This window comes from Lemur catta, chromosome 2 (genome assembly GCF_020740605.2).
Source record: "Lemur catta isolate mLemCat1 chromosome 2, mLemCat1.pri, whole genome shotgun sequence".
NCBI lineage: Eukaryota > Metazoa > Chordata > Mammalia > Primates > Lemuridae > Lemur > Lemur catta.
In genome coordinates, this window is record NC_059129.1 from 33,352,227 (window position 1) to 33,368,926 (window position 16,700).

General features: G+C 38.0%; 1 protein-coding gene across 1 annotated transcript in view; it reads right to left on the reverse strand.

Moving 5' to 3' along the window:
• The window catches only part of LOC123632647 (S-adenosyl-L-methionine-dependent tRNA 4-demethylwyosine synthase TYW1), a 193,025-nt gene that overhangs the window by 67,719 nt on the left and 108,606 nt on the right, over positions 1-16,700 (reverse strand). The gene's annotated exons all lie outside the window — the stretch shown is intronic.

Below are 16,700 nucleotides of genomic sequence, written 5' to 3' on the forward strand. Positions count from 1 at the left end.
TTTATTTCAATAGAGACCACAAAAGTGACCTTCACAGGTGAGGTTGTAGTGAGAATACTTACTTCCTTATTAATATATTCATTCATATTTAGGGGCCATTTGTATTTTGTTTTCAATTAAAAATTTATAGTTTTTGCTTATTTTTTATTGGTTTATAGGTCTTTATTTAAAACCAATCCCTGTGGATATTAAGGGACAACTGTATATACATATTTATATATGTGCATATATATGCATACATGTATATACACATATGTGTGTATAGGTGCATGTATATATTTGTTTCAAGTATAAGAAATATTTGTTCCATTTTAAAACTCAAGATAAAAAAGGATCCACTAATAACTACATACTTTGAAGGAAGGCACTAGGGAAGTTTATCTACTACAGATATTTGTATCAAAATTCTTTTTCAGAACCTTCTTCATGCATGGAATTTCTCTGCCTAGAAGAAGTTATAGAGTTTTTTAAAAAAGGTAATTTCTGGTTTTACGAATAAACAAACATCCAAAGCAGAGAGCTGAGGTAAATGTGGAACACTTTAAAGTGTATATATCCAAAACAGATATGAATTATAAATTTCAGTCAGTGTTTTCACTGAATAACAGAATATATTTAAAAGAATACGTTTTTAAAATTTTCAGGACATATAAAGCTCTCGGCCGGAAACTTTATAAATTATAGATTATAATTATACGTTATAAATTTTCATCAAACCACTTCTGGAGAGTTATAACAGCGACCAGTTAAGCCTTACTCTGTGCCACAGGCCAAACCAGTTAGCATTTTACGTAATAACTCACCTATTGCTTACAACCAGTCTAGGCCATAGGTGCTCTATTATCCCATCTTACAGATGAGTGAACGAAGTGCAGCGATGCTGCCTTAGATCACAAAATTAGGAGAGGTGGAGGCGGTATCCAACACAGGCAGTGCAGCTGGGAGTGCAGGCTCTTCAACGACAATGCTGCCAACAGAGGGCAGCAGGCCGTGCACACCCACATCTACTGCATTGTCTTACCACCGCATTTCAGTGTTGAGAGTCAGGACTGAAATCTCAACAGGAGTTCACTGTAACAAGCGCACCCAGCGCTCACTTCCTGCTAATAGCCTCTTCCAGCCTTCCCCACCTGACCGCGTGCACTGCAGAGCACCTTGCCAGACACAGGAGGGCCGGGGTTTGAGCCACGCCTGCATGCAGTGGGGTACAACCAAACGGAGCTGCCTGAGTGTCAACCATGCCTACCAGGGCTGGTTTCCCCATTTATGTCACTCTCGTGGCTTTTGATTTTGGTTAAGGACAATTGTGTGCAAGCATTTGACTCCTTCCTATGCTTGTCAGATTTCAATGACCAGTTTCAACTGGGATTCTAGGGCTAGAGACTAGACAGAGCCTATTCTTTAAAAAGTCTCCTAAAGAGTTCAGTATGGATGAACGTAGCTGTCAGCAGTATCCGGAGATTTTCAGAAATCACTGGATGTCCCTGACTGCCCAGAAGAGTCACCACTTCAACACCCACATTCCCTGTTTTGGCACCATATGGATGGCTTGGTTAAATACAGTACATTTCCTAGGGTTCATATGGGAGGGAACCCCCTTTTCTTCTCTATAAAGTGCAGAATGTGGGCAAAGCGAGCTCTCAGCCACAATGAGGTAGCTGCCCGGTGCCATTCTCAGGAAGCTGTGTTGGCCAATTAACAGAAGCACAAGGCCTAGTCCAGGTCAGCGGCCATCTCCCAGGTTTCTTAGTCCAAAAGTATTTCTCAGTACCCCGAGACCAGGAGGAAAAGGTGCATGAGGCAAGAGTGGGGGCCTCTCTCTGCTGCTAAGACAAGGCTGTTTTCAGCAGCGGCTGTGATGCCTCTTTAGGGGAGCACTTACTGAGCACCACAGAGAGGAAAACACCAGGCCCTTCTGACAGGATGCCTGATGCAGGGAGTCTTCATGGATTCCTCCTGTAGATTCTACCTCAAAGATTTATTTTTTTAAGGTCAGGTCTCAATCCAACTTCTACACACACAAATCTATCCATAAGGAGATGAAGAAGCTGAAATGTGCAGCCATGCAGATTGTCACCCCACCCAACAGTGCCTCCCGGAGGGCTTGCTTACACTGGCAACACAGCACTGCCATCATTCCACTCCAACTAAGGTTGAATTCCTTAAACGCGTGTGTAGCAGCATCTCACCCAATGGAATTGTTTCCTGTTAGGTAGGGCTAGCAACCATAATCTTGGAAAAAGCACAGACAGAAATTTTCTGTAATTCTCCTTAGAAAGGGATATCTAGTCTTAGAAGAAAAAGAGTACCAATGAATGCGGGATGAACTGCAAGTAAGTGGGAATTCTGAGGATTGCTTAGAATAACCTTTAGTTCAAGCTCCTTTCTTTCTAGAAAGTGGTGGTGGAAGGAGTTTGCTTGAAGCAACCAATTCTTAACCAAAAACCTTTAGGAAAGTAAGAAAACAGGAATTACTTATTGAGTATGATGCATACTACTCGGGAGACAGTACACTAAAAGCCCTGACTCCACCACCATATAATTTATCCATGTAACAAAAAATACTTGGATCCCCTAAATCTATCAAAATAAAAAAAAAAAGAATAGAATATGAACAAACAAAAAAAGAAAATAAGAAAACGCAATTTTTTCAATCGCTAGGTCAACAGGAAAAGGATGAATATACTTATTAGTTTTGATAGTCAATTGTTTTAAGTTTTCATGCTGACTTCACTAAATACAGTGATCAGTATATAATCACATACACTAATATTCAGAACAGATGAAATCTCCCCCAGTACTAATAATATCTTCGCAATGGATCATTACAGAATTATATAACTGTAATATTTTCATAAACTCATGCTAACGCATGAAAATCTTTATATCACATTATGTAACAGAAATGCGTTGTACTGTTCTGGTTCAAAAAACAAAGAAGAGAGGGAAAGATAACTTTGGTTAGCAGGACTAACTCCAATCTTCTGGAAACAGTAATAGTTAACAAACTGAAGCATTCTGGGGCTAAATAGGGGTTCAAATATTAAATACCCATCTGGTTTTAGAGGCTAGTATTCAGGTTCCCAGAAAGGATTACCTCCACCTCGGGCTACATGGCATAAACAAATGCTAAAAGATAATAAAAGAATACCATAAAACCAAATAACTCTGCGACCTTCAACTTCCTCATCTGTAAAATAAGGGTAACAACAATATCTACCTCATACAAAAGGTGTGACGATAAAATAAATGACACATATAAAGGATTAGCAGTACTAGAATTTAGTAAGAGAACATCTAAATATGTTACTTATTAGAGCTATCATTATTAAATACAAGAACTTATAGTAATAATGCTCTCTGCAGGACCAAACGTCTGCCTTGCATTTAGTTCCTAACTGAAATTGTTGGCCTACGGTCTCCATGGCAGCCTTGGGTGGCACCATGACCTGGGCTTACAGGGACAGATACTCCAGGAACTGGTGGAGTGTTGCACCTGGGCTGGAGAGGTTTGCTGGCCAGATCTTGGAACAGCAGCAGCCCTGTTTATGTATCATGCCCTTGACAGAGCCAACCCAGTTAGTTGCAGACCTCAGCATGAACCATAAAGGCTCTTAAAAAAATGTTTTAACATTATATTCAAAAAGAAACTTGGTTGGGGTGATGAAAATGTTATAGAATTAGATAGTAGTGATGGTTACACAACTTTGTGAATATAGTAAAAATCATACTTTAGAAGAATAAAATTTATGATATGTAAATTATATCTCAATGAAAAAGAAAAAGAAACATAGACAAAGCACACTTGCCTCTCCATTCCTATGATTCTGAGGTTTTACCCCGTTGTGGTGGGGCAGGGTGCTTGGCAGAATTAAGAATGGCTACCTGCATGTGTGTCAACTTCAGTTGCCTGGCCTAGCAGAAATCTTTTCTGCTTCTCCCTGGGCTCTCTGACAAGGTGAAGGCATGCACCCTGCTGAGGCTCACAACATTATTTGGAAATATGTATCCTTTCATTACCATTTAGCACTTTTTATTCACCCGCCCCCTCCCCCCAGGCATCCCAGAGACAAGGTCTCACTATGTTGCCCAGGCTGGAATGCAGTGGTGCCATGACAGCTCACTGCAGCCTCGAACTCCTGGGCCCAAATGATCCTCCTGCCTCAGCCTCCCAAGTAGCTGGGACTACAGGAGTCCCACCATGCCCTCTTGTTTATTCTACATAGCCCAAGGTGGAGACAATCATTCTGGAAACCTGAATACCAGGATGCATGCATTCTTATATTAATTCCATAAATATTTATTAAACATATGCTGCAGGCAAAGCACTACTCTAGGCATGGAAGATATAGCAGAGAATGAGACAATGTCCCTTCTTTCACAAGCTTACATTCTAGTTGAGGGGAAAACAATAAAACACAAGTCTGATGGTGATGCACGAATACTATGGAAAAAACAAGCAGGGAAGAGGGATGGGAAATGCTGCTGAGCATTATTTTACATAGGATGCTCAGGGAATAACTCTGATAAGGTGATATTTGAGTAGAGTCCTAAAGGAAATGAGAAAACAAACCATATTAATGTTAGGAAAATACCATTACAGACAGAAAGAATGAATTCCAAAAATCTAGACAAAGGCAAACGACCAATGGAGAAACACACAAGGTATAGAAATGCTATTTTAAAAATAGCCAAAAACATGAAACAATGATCACCCACTCATCAAAGAAATACAAAACAAAACCTCAAATCAGATTTGCAAAATGTAAAAAACTGATAGTATCAAGTATTCAAGAGGACAGAAAATGGAAATACTAGTCTCCAAAGTACAATCATGTAGGAAAGTACTTTGTCAAAATCTAGTCAAGCTGAAGATGCGTATATTCTATGATCAGCAATCTCTAAGCATAAGTATGGACCCTAAAGAAACTATTGTCCATGTACACACAGAGACACTCTCAATAATGTTCACTGCAGGGCTGAAAACTGCGGAACAACCCAATGCCATCTGTAGGAGAACGGATGGAATGCTAGTACACATAGCAGTCGCAAAGTTGCAAAGCTAAATGTATCAGTATGAATAACTCACACACATAATATCAAATAAAAAACAAGTTACAGGGAAGAGGAAATGGGGCGGGTATGTTTAATGGGTACTAAGTTTCAGAAAAAGTTCTGGAGATGGTGGTGGTGACAGTTGTTGCACAATAATGCGAATGTACGTAATGCCACTGAACTGTACACTTAAAAACAGTTAAAATGCTAATTTTTATTTTCTAAATATAGTCAAGAAATAAATCAAGTTGCAAAAGGATACATATACATATAGGATTATGCTATCATACAAAGTTTTAAAACATGGAAAGCAATATGCTCTATTGTTTATGGAGTTATACATATAGAGTGAAGTATAAAAACAATATGGAACGATAAATGCCAAATATAGGATACTTATTCCCTCTGAAAGAAAAGAAAAGAAATATTATAGAAAAGAGGTTCACAGGGACTACAACTGAATTTATAATATTTTATTTCTTAATCTAGATGGCAGTTATTTATATTGGCATTTACCATCTTAGTCACTATATCTTTTCATGTATATACAATATTTAATCATGTACACAAAAATTGTGATAGAGAGCATTTTTTTTTAAGAGTCAGAGTCTCACTCTGCTGCCCAGGCTAGAGTGTAGTGGTGTGATCACAGCTCACTGCAACCTCAAACTCCTGAATTCAAATGATCCTACCACCTCAGCTTCTCAAGTAGCTAGAATTACAGGTGTGCACCACTGTGCTCAGCTAATTTTCAAAAATTTTTTGTAGAGGCTGGGCGCAGTGGCTCACGCCTGTAACCTTAGCACTCTGGGAGGCCAAGGGAAGAGGATCACTTGAACTCAGGAGTTTAAGACTAGCTTGAGCATGAGTAAAACCCCATCTCTACTAAAAACAGAAAAATTAGCCAGGCAGTGTGGTGTACACCTGTAGTCCCAGCTACTCGGGAGGCTGAGGTGGGAGGATTGCTTGAGCCCAGGAGTTTGAGGTTGCAGTGAGCTATGATGATGCCACTGCACTCTAGTTTGGGCAACAGAGTAGAGAGTCTGTCTCAAAAAAAAAAAAAAAATGGAGACAGGGTCTCGCTATGTTGCCCAGGCTGGTCTCAAACTCCTAGCCTCAAGTGATCCTCCCATCTCAGCCTCCCAGACTGCTGGGATTACAGGCATGAGCCACCATGGCCAGCCTACTTTTAAAAAATCTAAACACAATTACTTTCTATGATGTTTTTTGATGTTTCTGTCCAGACCTATGAGGCAGGCACTGTTATTTACCTCATTTCACAGGTGAGAAAACTGAGTCTCTTGCCCAGTGGGACACAGACAGTAAGTGGAAGAGCCAGGATTCACACCTCGGTGGTCTGCTTCAGAGTCCCAAGCTTTCAGCTGCTACATAAAGCAGGCTATTGGGAGACAGGTAAATATACATCAAGAAGGGAATGGATAAATTTCATTTGCTCACTGACCAAATCTTGTCAAAGTGTGGCAACTGCGTTTCAGTCACTGGGATAAGATACCACAGTAAACAAAAAACATAACACACACTGTACCTTCCCTCAGGGACCTTTTGGTTCATAACAAGGACAATTAACTAAGCAATTACAACCAACCCTGCTGCTATGGCGTGGCACAAGAAAGCACACACACCGCCAGAAGTGCCAAATACAGACTGTGGGAAGGGAAGGGGAGTCAGGGAAGATTGCCAGAACAACAATTGTAAGGCTAATTGTTTTATCCATATAATTAAATATTATCCAGACAATAAGAACAGTGTTGTAGTGTTATATTTACTACTGTAGAAAGATGTGACGCACTGTTAATAGAAAAAAAGTTAAAAATCAGCACACATAGCATCTTCTTGGATTGTACCAACACAGATATCAAGTTTAAATATGTAATAATGGTAGCTTATCAAATCAGTACATAAAAGATAGTTCATTAAATAAGTGGTACCGGAAAACAAAATAAAGCTGAACACTAAATCCTATCCTGACTAGATTAAAGAACTGGGATGTCAACAATTAGGCCAAAAAAGAACAGGAAAATACACCTAATGGGGGCCGTGCGCACTGTCCAGGGGATGGGCATGCTTGTAGCTCTGACTCAGGAGGGGCAAAGGCAACATACGTAACCTAAATATTCGTACCCCTGTAATATTCTGAAATAAAAAATTAATTTAAAAAATAAACAATACAATAAACATAATACAAATTTAAGAAAAAAAGTAGAATTCACAAAGATTACTAGATCTTGAAAAAAAAGTTGGAAGACTTACACTATTGGATTTCAAAACTTAAAATTAACCCTGATGAGACTTCTGGTTTCTAGTCCAGCAGGTAAGAAGCTTTCAAGTCACCACTCTGTCCTAACAACATGTAAAAACCTTAAGAAACTGAAAAATCAACAATTCTTATCAGGTCCAGCAGAGAAGTGGGGTCACGGGGCGAACCTGCAGCCCTCCGAACTGGAGAGAGAGGCAAGGACAGGGCATCATGACTTACAGAAGCAGAAACCCAGGAGCAGACACTTCTGCAGGAACCGGGGCCAGGACAGGGAAAGCCAGACTGTAATCGGCAATCACGGGAGCCTCAGGGTGGGCAAGTCTGAGCCATAAAGCTCCAGGTGGACACAGGCCTAGGGGCCCCATACTGCCGTGAGTTCTACCTCCTGGAGTTCCACCAGATTCTCACAGTGTACACAGGACAAAAACCCCCTTAAGATTCCAGTAAGGGGAGGAGAAAAGGAACCATTTTGAAATATGCCAGAGCATTCTGTTCTTAACAAGACCTGCTCTCAGGAGAAACTATTTAACCAGAACTGAACCTGTTGGGGTTTTATCAGAGCCCAGCTGCCCAGGAGGAAAGGGAAACACCTGAGTCCAGCCGAGCAGCCTTCTACAAAAAAAAGGGGGAATATCCACCTCCAGCTTACTATACCTATCCTGTCCTGCCTAGGGGACAGAAAAAAACTGAGAAATACTTGAGAAGTTCACAGTCCAGAGGTACAGGCTCGCTAAAAGACTGAGACCTAATCACACAACTACAGAAGGCTTCCCCTCCCCTGACACCTTAGCAACACAATACTAAAGGCCTAATTATAGCAGTTCCTTTTACCCAGTATATCATGTCTAGCTAACAAGAGAAAGTTACCAGGTATACTAAAAACCAAAAACCAAGGCTGGGCATGGTAGCTCATGCCTGTAATCTTAGCACTTTGGGAGGCTGAGGCAGGAGGATCACTTGAGGTCAGGAGTTCAAGACCAGCTGAGTAAGAGCAAGACCCCATATCTACTAAAAATAGAAAAATTAGCTGGGCATCATGGCACTTGCCTGTAGTCCCAGCTACTTGGGAGGCTAAGACAGGAGGATCGCTTGAGCCCAGGAGTTTGAGGTTGCTGTGAGCTATGATGACACCACTGCACTCTAGCTGGGGTGACAGAGTGAAACTCTGTTTCAGAAAAAAAAAAAAAAGCAAAAAACAAAGTTTAGAAGGAGAAAATAAGCATTGAAACCAGACTCAGACATGGCAGGGATGTTGGGATTGTCAGACCAGGAATTTAAAACAACTTTGATTAACATGCAAAGGGCTCTAATGGATAGCAGACAGAATGTAAGAACAGATGGGCAATGCAAGCAGAGAGATATCCTAAGAAAGAACCAAAAAGAAATGCCAGAGCACAAAAACACTGTAACAGAAATGAAGAATGTCTTTCAGATTAGACATGGCTAAGGAAAGAATCTCTAAGTTTAAGGATATCTCAACAGAAATCTATAAAACTGAAAAGCAAAGAGAGAAAACTGAAATAAACCAAAATACCCAAGAACTGCGGGACAACTATAAAAGATGTAACATACATGTAATGGAAATATCAGAAGGAAAATCAACAGAGATAAGAACAAAAGCAGTATTTGAAACAAGACACCAAATCACAGCCCCGGAGGCTCAGAGAACACGAAGTAGGATAAATGCCAGAAAAACTACACATAAGCACATAATTTTCAAACTACAGGGACAAAGAAAAAATCTAGAAAGAAGACAGAAGATAGAAGACAAAAAAACAAACACAGGAATTACTTTGACTTCTCCTCAGAAACCATGCAAGTATGAGAGTGGAATGAAATATTTATAGTGTTAAAAGAAAAAAACCACTATCTGGAATGCTGTACCCTATGAAATTATCCTTCGAAAACAGAAGGAGAAATAAAGACTTTCTCAGACAAACAGAAATGGAGGGAATTTGTTGCCAGAAGATTTGCCTTGAGAGAAAGATTAAAAGAAATTCTTCAGAGAAAAGGAAAATGATATAGGTCAGGAACTCAGAACTACAGAAAGAAAGAATTACATCAGAGAAGGAATAAGTGAAGATAAAATAAAAACTTTATTTTTTTTGCTCTTAATAAATCTAACAGATAACTGTTCAAAACAATAACAATAGCAACAATGTACTCAATTATGTATGCTTATATATAACTGAAATGAATGGCAGCAATGCAAGGGACGGGAAGTATTAGGTTGCACTACTCATGAAGTAGTGTTATTTGAATATGGACTTGGATTAATTATAAATGTATATTGCAGACTCTGGGAAGCCACTAAAAACCATAGCAAAAGAAGTATGATTGATATGCTAAGAATGGAGAGAAAACCAAATCATATAAAATGCTCAATTAAAACCACAAAACACAGAAAAAGTGTTAAAGACAAAAACAGGGACAAAGAACAAGGGCAACAAATAGAAAACAGTAACAAATATGGTAGATATTAACCCAATTATATCAAGAATAATGGTATAGCTGTGGTACTGTTGTAAGAACAGACGAAGAGACCAATGGAAGAGAATAGAGAAACCAGAATTAGACCCATGTAAATATATAGTCAACTGATCTTTAACAAAAGAGCAAAAACAATACAGTAGAGAAAAGATCATTTTTTCAACAAATGGTGCTGGAATAACTGTAAATCCATATGAATGAAGGGCAGGGAAGGGAAGAAAGAGACTCTAGACATAGACTTTATATCCTTCACAAAAATTAACTCTAAATGGATCACAGAAATAAATATAAAAGGGAAATCTATAAGAGTTCTAGAAGATAACATAGGAGAAAGTCCAGATGACCTTGGGTTTGGTGATAACTTTTTAGATAGGACACCAAAGGTATGATCCATGAAAGAAAGAATTGGTAAGCTGGACTTCATTAATATTAAAATTTTCTGTTGGCAAATGACACTTTCAACACATGAAAAGACAAGCCACAGACTGGGAGAAAATATTTGCTAAAGACATATCTGATGAAGGACCATTCTCCAAAATATACAAAGAACTCTTAAATCTCCACAATAAGAAAATGAACAACCCAATTAAAAATGGGCCAAAGTCCTTAACAACATTTCATCAAAGAAGATACACAAATGGCAAATAAGCATATGGAAAATGTGCCACATCACATATTCTCAGCAAAGTGTAAAATAAAACAAATGAAAAAATGCTCCACATCACATTTTGTCGGGGAAATAAAAAATAAAACAACAGTGAGATACCACTACATACCTATTAGATTGGCCAAAAATTCAGAACACTGACAAAATAAAGTGCTGGTGAGGATGTGGAGCAGCAGAAACTTTCATTCATTGCTGGTGAGAATGCAAAATGATACAGCCACTTTGGAAGACAGTTAGGTGGTTTCTTACAAAACTAAACATATTCTTACCGAATGATACAGCAACTACACTCCTTGGTATCTGCCCAAAGGGGTTGAAAACTTATGTCCACACAAAAACCTGCACACCAATGTTTGTAGCAGCTTCATTCATAATTGACAAAACGTGGAAATAAGATGTCCTTCAGTAGGTAAATGGATAAATAAACTATAGTACAGACAGCCAATGGCATATTATTTAGCACTAAAAAGAAATGAGCTATCAGGCCATGAAAAGACATGGAGAAAACTAAAATGCATATTGTTAAGTGAAAGAAGTGAATCTGAAAAGGCTACATATATGATTCCAACTATATGACATTCTGGAAAACACAAAACTGTAAGGACGGTCAAATGATCGGTGGTTGCCAGGGCTTACAGAGGAGGGGGGAATAATAAAGCACAGAGGATTCTTAGGGCAGTGAAAATACTCTGTATGATACTATAATTGTGGATACATGTCATTATGCATTTACACTTACAGAATGCCCAACCCCAACAATGAACGCTAATGTAAAATGCAGGCTGTGGACGATAGCTCACCGATTATAACAAACGCACCACTCTGGTGGGGGATGTGGATAATGCATGTGTGGGGTAGGAGGTATATGGGAAGCCTCTGTACCTTCTGCTCAATTTTGCTGTGAACCTAAAACTGCTCTAAAAAGTAAAGTCCATTAAAAAAAACTGACCCTGACCCCCTACCTTACACCATACACAAAAATTAGAGATGGTTCACAGACCCAAATATGAAAGAAAAAGTAATAATGCTCCTGAAAGAGGAAAACATAAGAAACTATCTTCATGACCCTGAGGCAGGCAAAGATTTTATAAATCGAAAATGAAAAGTACTAAACATACAATTTTTAAAAATTGATAAGCTAAACTTTGTTGAAATGAAGAGCTTCAGTTTAATAAAAAATATTATTAAGAGTTTAAACTGGCAAAGACAGACTGGGAGAAGATATATTCAGTACCTACATCTGATAAAAGGACTTGTATCCAGAAACACTGTTTGCAACATCATGGGGGACTCTCAAACCACAACATTGAGTGTTGCTATAATATTGCAAAATCAGATGCAAAAGCATACATAATATTAATAAATGATTTCATTTATATAAAGTTCAAAATTAGGCAAAACAAAAATAAATTTAAAAGTTTAGTAATAGGCAAAATTAATCTAGGATGTTAAAAGTTAGCATATTTTATATTAAAAATGCAGTTGTAAAACTGTACAATATGATCTCTTTTATAAGTGAAATACATATATTTATGAACATGCATAAAAGCTGTAAGAGATATATATAGCAATGCAGTAACTGTTTATTTTTGAATTCTGGTAAAGTATGAGTCATCTTATTTTCTTCATTATGATAATATTTATTTTCTAGGTGGCTTTTAGTAATTTTTTACACTGATAAAAGGAAATGCCTTTGACTTCTTCATTAAATAATATTAGTACTCTGGGTTCAAAAGGTTAAGACTCATTGCATTCAAATATATTGGTCACTCTTCCCACTTCCATTCTTCCCATTCATTCCACTACACACACAATGGCTCCTAAAGACGGCAAACACTTCTTTTTAACATACTCATTAAAGACCAACTAATAAATCAAGTTTCTTTTTCATACTACCTTGACCTTTACTTCATTATCTTTCTGGAAACTCAAACTGTTTCCTTGAACCGTATGAAACTGAACTTGCATGGAGTTAAAACAATATCTTTATCTGATTCTTCCCAGACTCACTCTCCATATGCTCTTCACATTGAAAGCTTCAAAATTTTTGTTCCCAAAGGCTCTTTCCTTGGCCCTCTTTAAGCAATTCTTGAGTAATTCCATCCACTTCCTTGCCTTCAACTACAATCTATTGCTAAGGAGATGAATTTCAAATCTACATTCAGTATTCAAACCCCAACATTCCTGAGTATCCTGCTCATATAAACAACTATCTACTAGACATAACCTGATGCTTAAACACGAACCTACTGTGCGATATATTCATATTTTCCTAAAACAAGATGACATAGCAGTCAGGTCTGGAGGAAATCAACTTACTAGGAAATTTCCTAAGACTGGAGAGAAGTAACCACCTTGCAGACACTGGCTTTGGTGATACCCATGGACAGATCAAGCATAGCAGTCTTGGTCTGATTTCAGAGGGGCTAAAACCAGAATATCATTTTAGCGAAGCAGAGCAGGGTGAAATGGCATTAAGTGTAAGCTGGATGGGATCAGCCTTGAGAGATCTAGGCCTACGGAAAGGGGTCCCATTGGTTGCGTGAAAGAAAAGGCCAAGATAAAGCTTTCAAAAAGGTGATAAGAAACAGAGACCCAGACCAGCCAGATGGGCTAAGGCTCAAGAACAGACTGTGGCATCAATGATGGGAGGTGGAAATAAACAAAATAGGTCAAAAAGAAGGGGAACTGTCAGAACCATGAAAGAGAGATTAGTTAATCTTTAAAAAGAGGGAAGGAAGAAGATATAATATTTCACTGAATATTTCATATTCATCTAGATTATGATATACCATGATTTTATGTACCATTAATTTATGTCTTTCCTTTAATGAAAGCAATAATGCTACCAATTAAATAGGACATGCCATCTCCGACTGCACCTGATTTTAGAAATGTTCAAAAGTGACAAAGTGTGCACTTGGAAACTCAGGAGCAGCAGAGGGGCTGAGACTCCCTCTCAAATGTGTTAAGGACAGGAAACCTATCAGTCCCCCAGGATGGGAAGAAGCGTGCAGGCACATCATACACTCCTGCTGCTGCTCCCTGCTACTGGTCCACAAGCAGAAAACCAAGCAAGATGAAAGACTAAGCTGTCTTTAAAATGATGGTCGTAGAGGAATTTAAATGACATGGAAAAATGATTATGACATGATATTAACAACAATGAAAATAATATACAAAATTGAATCATATATGCAAAAAAAGCACTTCTTCCATAAAAAGGATTACATATAAGTACTTTAAATGTTAAAGTACTTGTTAAAGTTATTGTCTAAAAGTGCTAGAATTATAAGTAATTTTTTCCTTGTTTCTTAATATTTCTCTTTACTTTCCTCAAATTTCCATAATCAGCACATAACATTTTTATAATCAGAGATAAAAAGATCCTGTATTAAATATTTGTTTTTTAATTTGCAAATATTGGGCCACATGCATACATGAGTTTATTTAAATATTAGACACAGCTATCTCATTAATGTACAAAAAGGCTTTCTTAACAATGGAACAACCATTACTCAAATAATGATGTCAGGTCAGAGCATCCTAACATCTGTAGCAAGAAGGCCAATGTTTATTTTTGATATCTAAGAATGTGTAATGCAAGAAATTATTTTTGTCTTTTTCTTTTTAAATATGAGATTTTAAGAATGTCAATGTTACTACTTAAATTTAGAAAAGGATTAAATACTTCAATTTCCTACTAGTGCTTGACCTTGACAATTACATGGAGACAATAGTGACTTATATTTAAGATGCTCATGGGTTAGAAAATATTATAGAATTTTAAATTACTGTATTACTATCAATGAGTCAACCCAGAGTAATTACAATTGAATCGGACGTCTAAAGGCAACAAAGTGATTTTAGAAACCCCAAAAGCACTTAGCCTGCTAGATAGTAACTTTAAAATAAGATTTCAGTTTGTGGAAAATTTTGGCCAAAGAAAAAAAGTAAGCTATTATGCTATTCAACTAATGCCTGCTTGTCATCTTGCACGCTGACTCAGAACACAGCCTAGGTAACAATCTCAGATGTATCTGATATTGCCAGCTCCTGCTGGTTACTCCCATTTTAAATCTATTCTGATTTTTATGCTATCTATCTCCCATTTCAGCAAGAAGTGAGGACAATACGGCTGAAGGTAAAGTCCAAAAACACAGTGATTTTAGGAACCTGAAAAGCACTTAGCCTGCTAGCTTTATAAATAATCCAAGGCAGCTTAGAAACCAAAGTATTGCCTATGTGCATTTCTTAAATAACCTCAGTGTTAATAACCAGAAAAGGCATTGATTTAACTTCTCAAACATAAAATAGCAAAACCCCCAGAAGATTTAATCAGCTGAACAGTCAGGAAAATGCATACAGTGTAAACTACAAATCTGAGTTTCTACTCATTCATACTTTTAAGAAACATTTATCAATTATCATAAAATGTGCTGTGGTAGACATTGTGTGGAATTCAGACATGAGTAAGGAATACAGTTCAGGAGAGAGCAGCTAGGATAAAACAAAAGAAAAAAATTATTTTTATAGATAAAAAAAACTTGGGAAGGGAGAAAGGGCAGCTAGTTGCCACTGGGAAAGGCTCCACAGTAGAAGTAAGAATGAAGCTGAATCTAGAAGGGTGCATAGAATTTCTACAAGTCAAAGAATGAACTGGAAGGACTGGAGAGAAAGTAACCAAAGATCTGGAGAAAAAATAACCAAAGACGAGAGAGACAGAGAGAGAGAGAGAGAGAGAGAGAGAGAGAGCGCACGAGCCCGTTGGGCACGTCTGCAGAAACAGCAATGTAAGCAGAGACGTACGGCACTCTGGGGAATGCAGTGAACAAGGATTCTCAGAAATGTACACTGCAGCCAGACGGTGATGGGTTAGGAATGTCAACGTCAGTGCTGGGCAAAGGAGAAAGGGAGGTTTTCTGGGACAGTGACTCCCATATCCAGCTGTACATCAAATGTCACCGGGGATATTTAACATGCAGATTCTCAGATGTCACCAGGAACAGAAAATTGTAATATTTTAAGCACCTGTGGTGATTATCATTATCAGTCAGATGTGGGCAGAGCACCAAGAACTACTTAGAAAAGTGACAGAAAGCAAGGAAGGAGTTATATTTGGAGACTACTGAACCAATCTAGGCAAAAAATGACAGGGTAGATGCAGAGACACACATAGAGAAGAAATGATTACAAGAGAAATATAGAGGCAGAACTAACAGAAAGTATCAACTATTGAGATGTGCAGTTAATGGAAAAGAAGAATCAGAAGACTACTTAAAGTCAAGAAGATCAGGAATGAAGGTATACCACAGGAGAAAACACAAGAAGGCCCAAATGTTTGCAGAAAAAGACTAAATTTGGACATTCTGAGGTTGGGTTACTTATGGTGCAGGAGGTTTGGTTCTAGAAATTCAGTAAAATTAACTTCATATTTAAACAAACATATTGCCGATCCCTCCTCTCAGTTTGCTATGTACAGTCAACCCTCCCTGCCCACAGGTTCCACACCCACGGATTCAACCGACTACAGAAGAAAAACATTTGGACAAAAACAAAAAAAAATTTATAAAATAACAATACAAAAATAAAAAATAATACAAACTATAAAAATACAATAGAACGACTATTTATATGGCATTTACATTGTGTTAGGTAACATAAGTAATCTAGAGATAATTTAAAGTATATGTATGTAGATTATATGCAAATACTATGTTATTCTATATAAGGGACTTGAGTAGCTGTGGATTCTGGTACCTGCAGGGGTGAGGCAAGGAGAACCTGGAACCAGTCCTCCCAGGACACCAAGGGACAACTAACTGTAGTGCTACCTAACCATGTCTTATTAATTAACTTAGGGAATATATGTCTCTCTCTCCTTAAATACATTAAAGGCCAGTGATATATATTAGGCATAGTGCTGTAAACTTAAGAGGAACTCAATAAATATTTATTGAATTGTAAATATTCCATGTTCCTCAAAAGAGGAAGTCTTTAAAAAGTTGTAGACTGTAGTGTTAAAATTTTAAAGAGAAAAGAGGCCGGGCGCAGTGGCTCATGCCTGTAATCCTAGCCCTCTGGGAGGCCAAGGCGGGTGGATCGCTCGAGGTCAGGAGTTTGAAACCAGCCTGAGCGAGACCCCATCTCTACTAAAAATAGAAATAAATTATCTGGACAACTAAAAATATGTATAGAAAAAATTAGCCG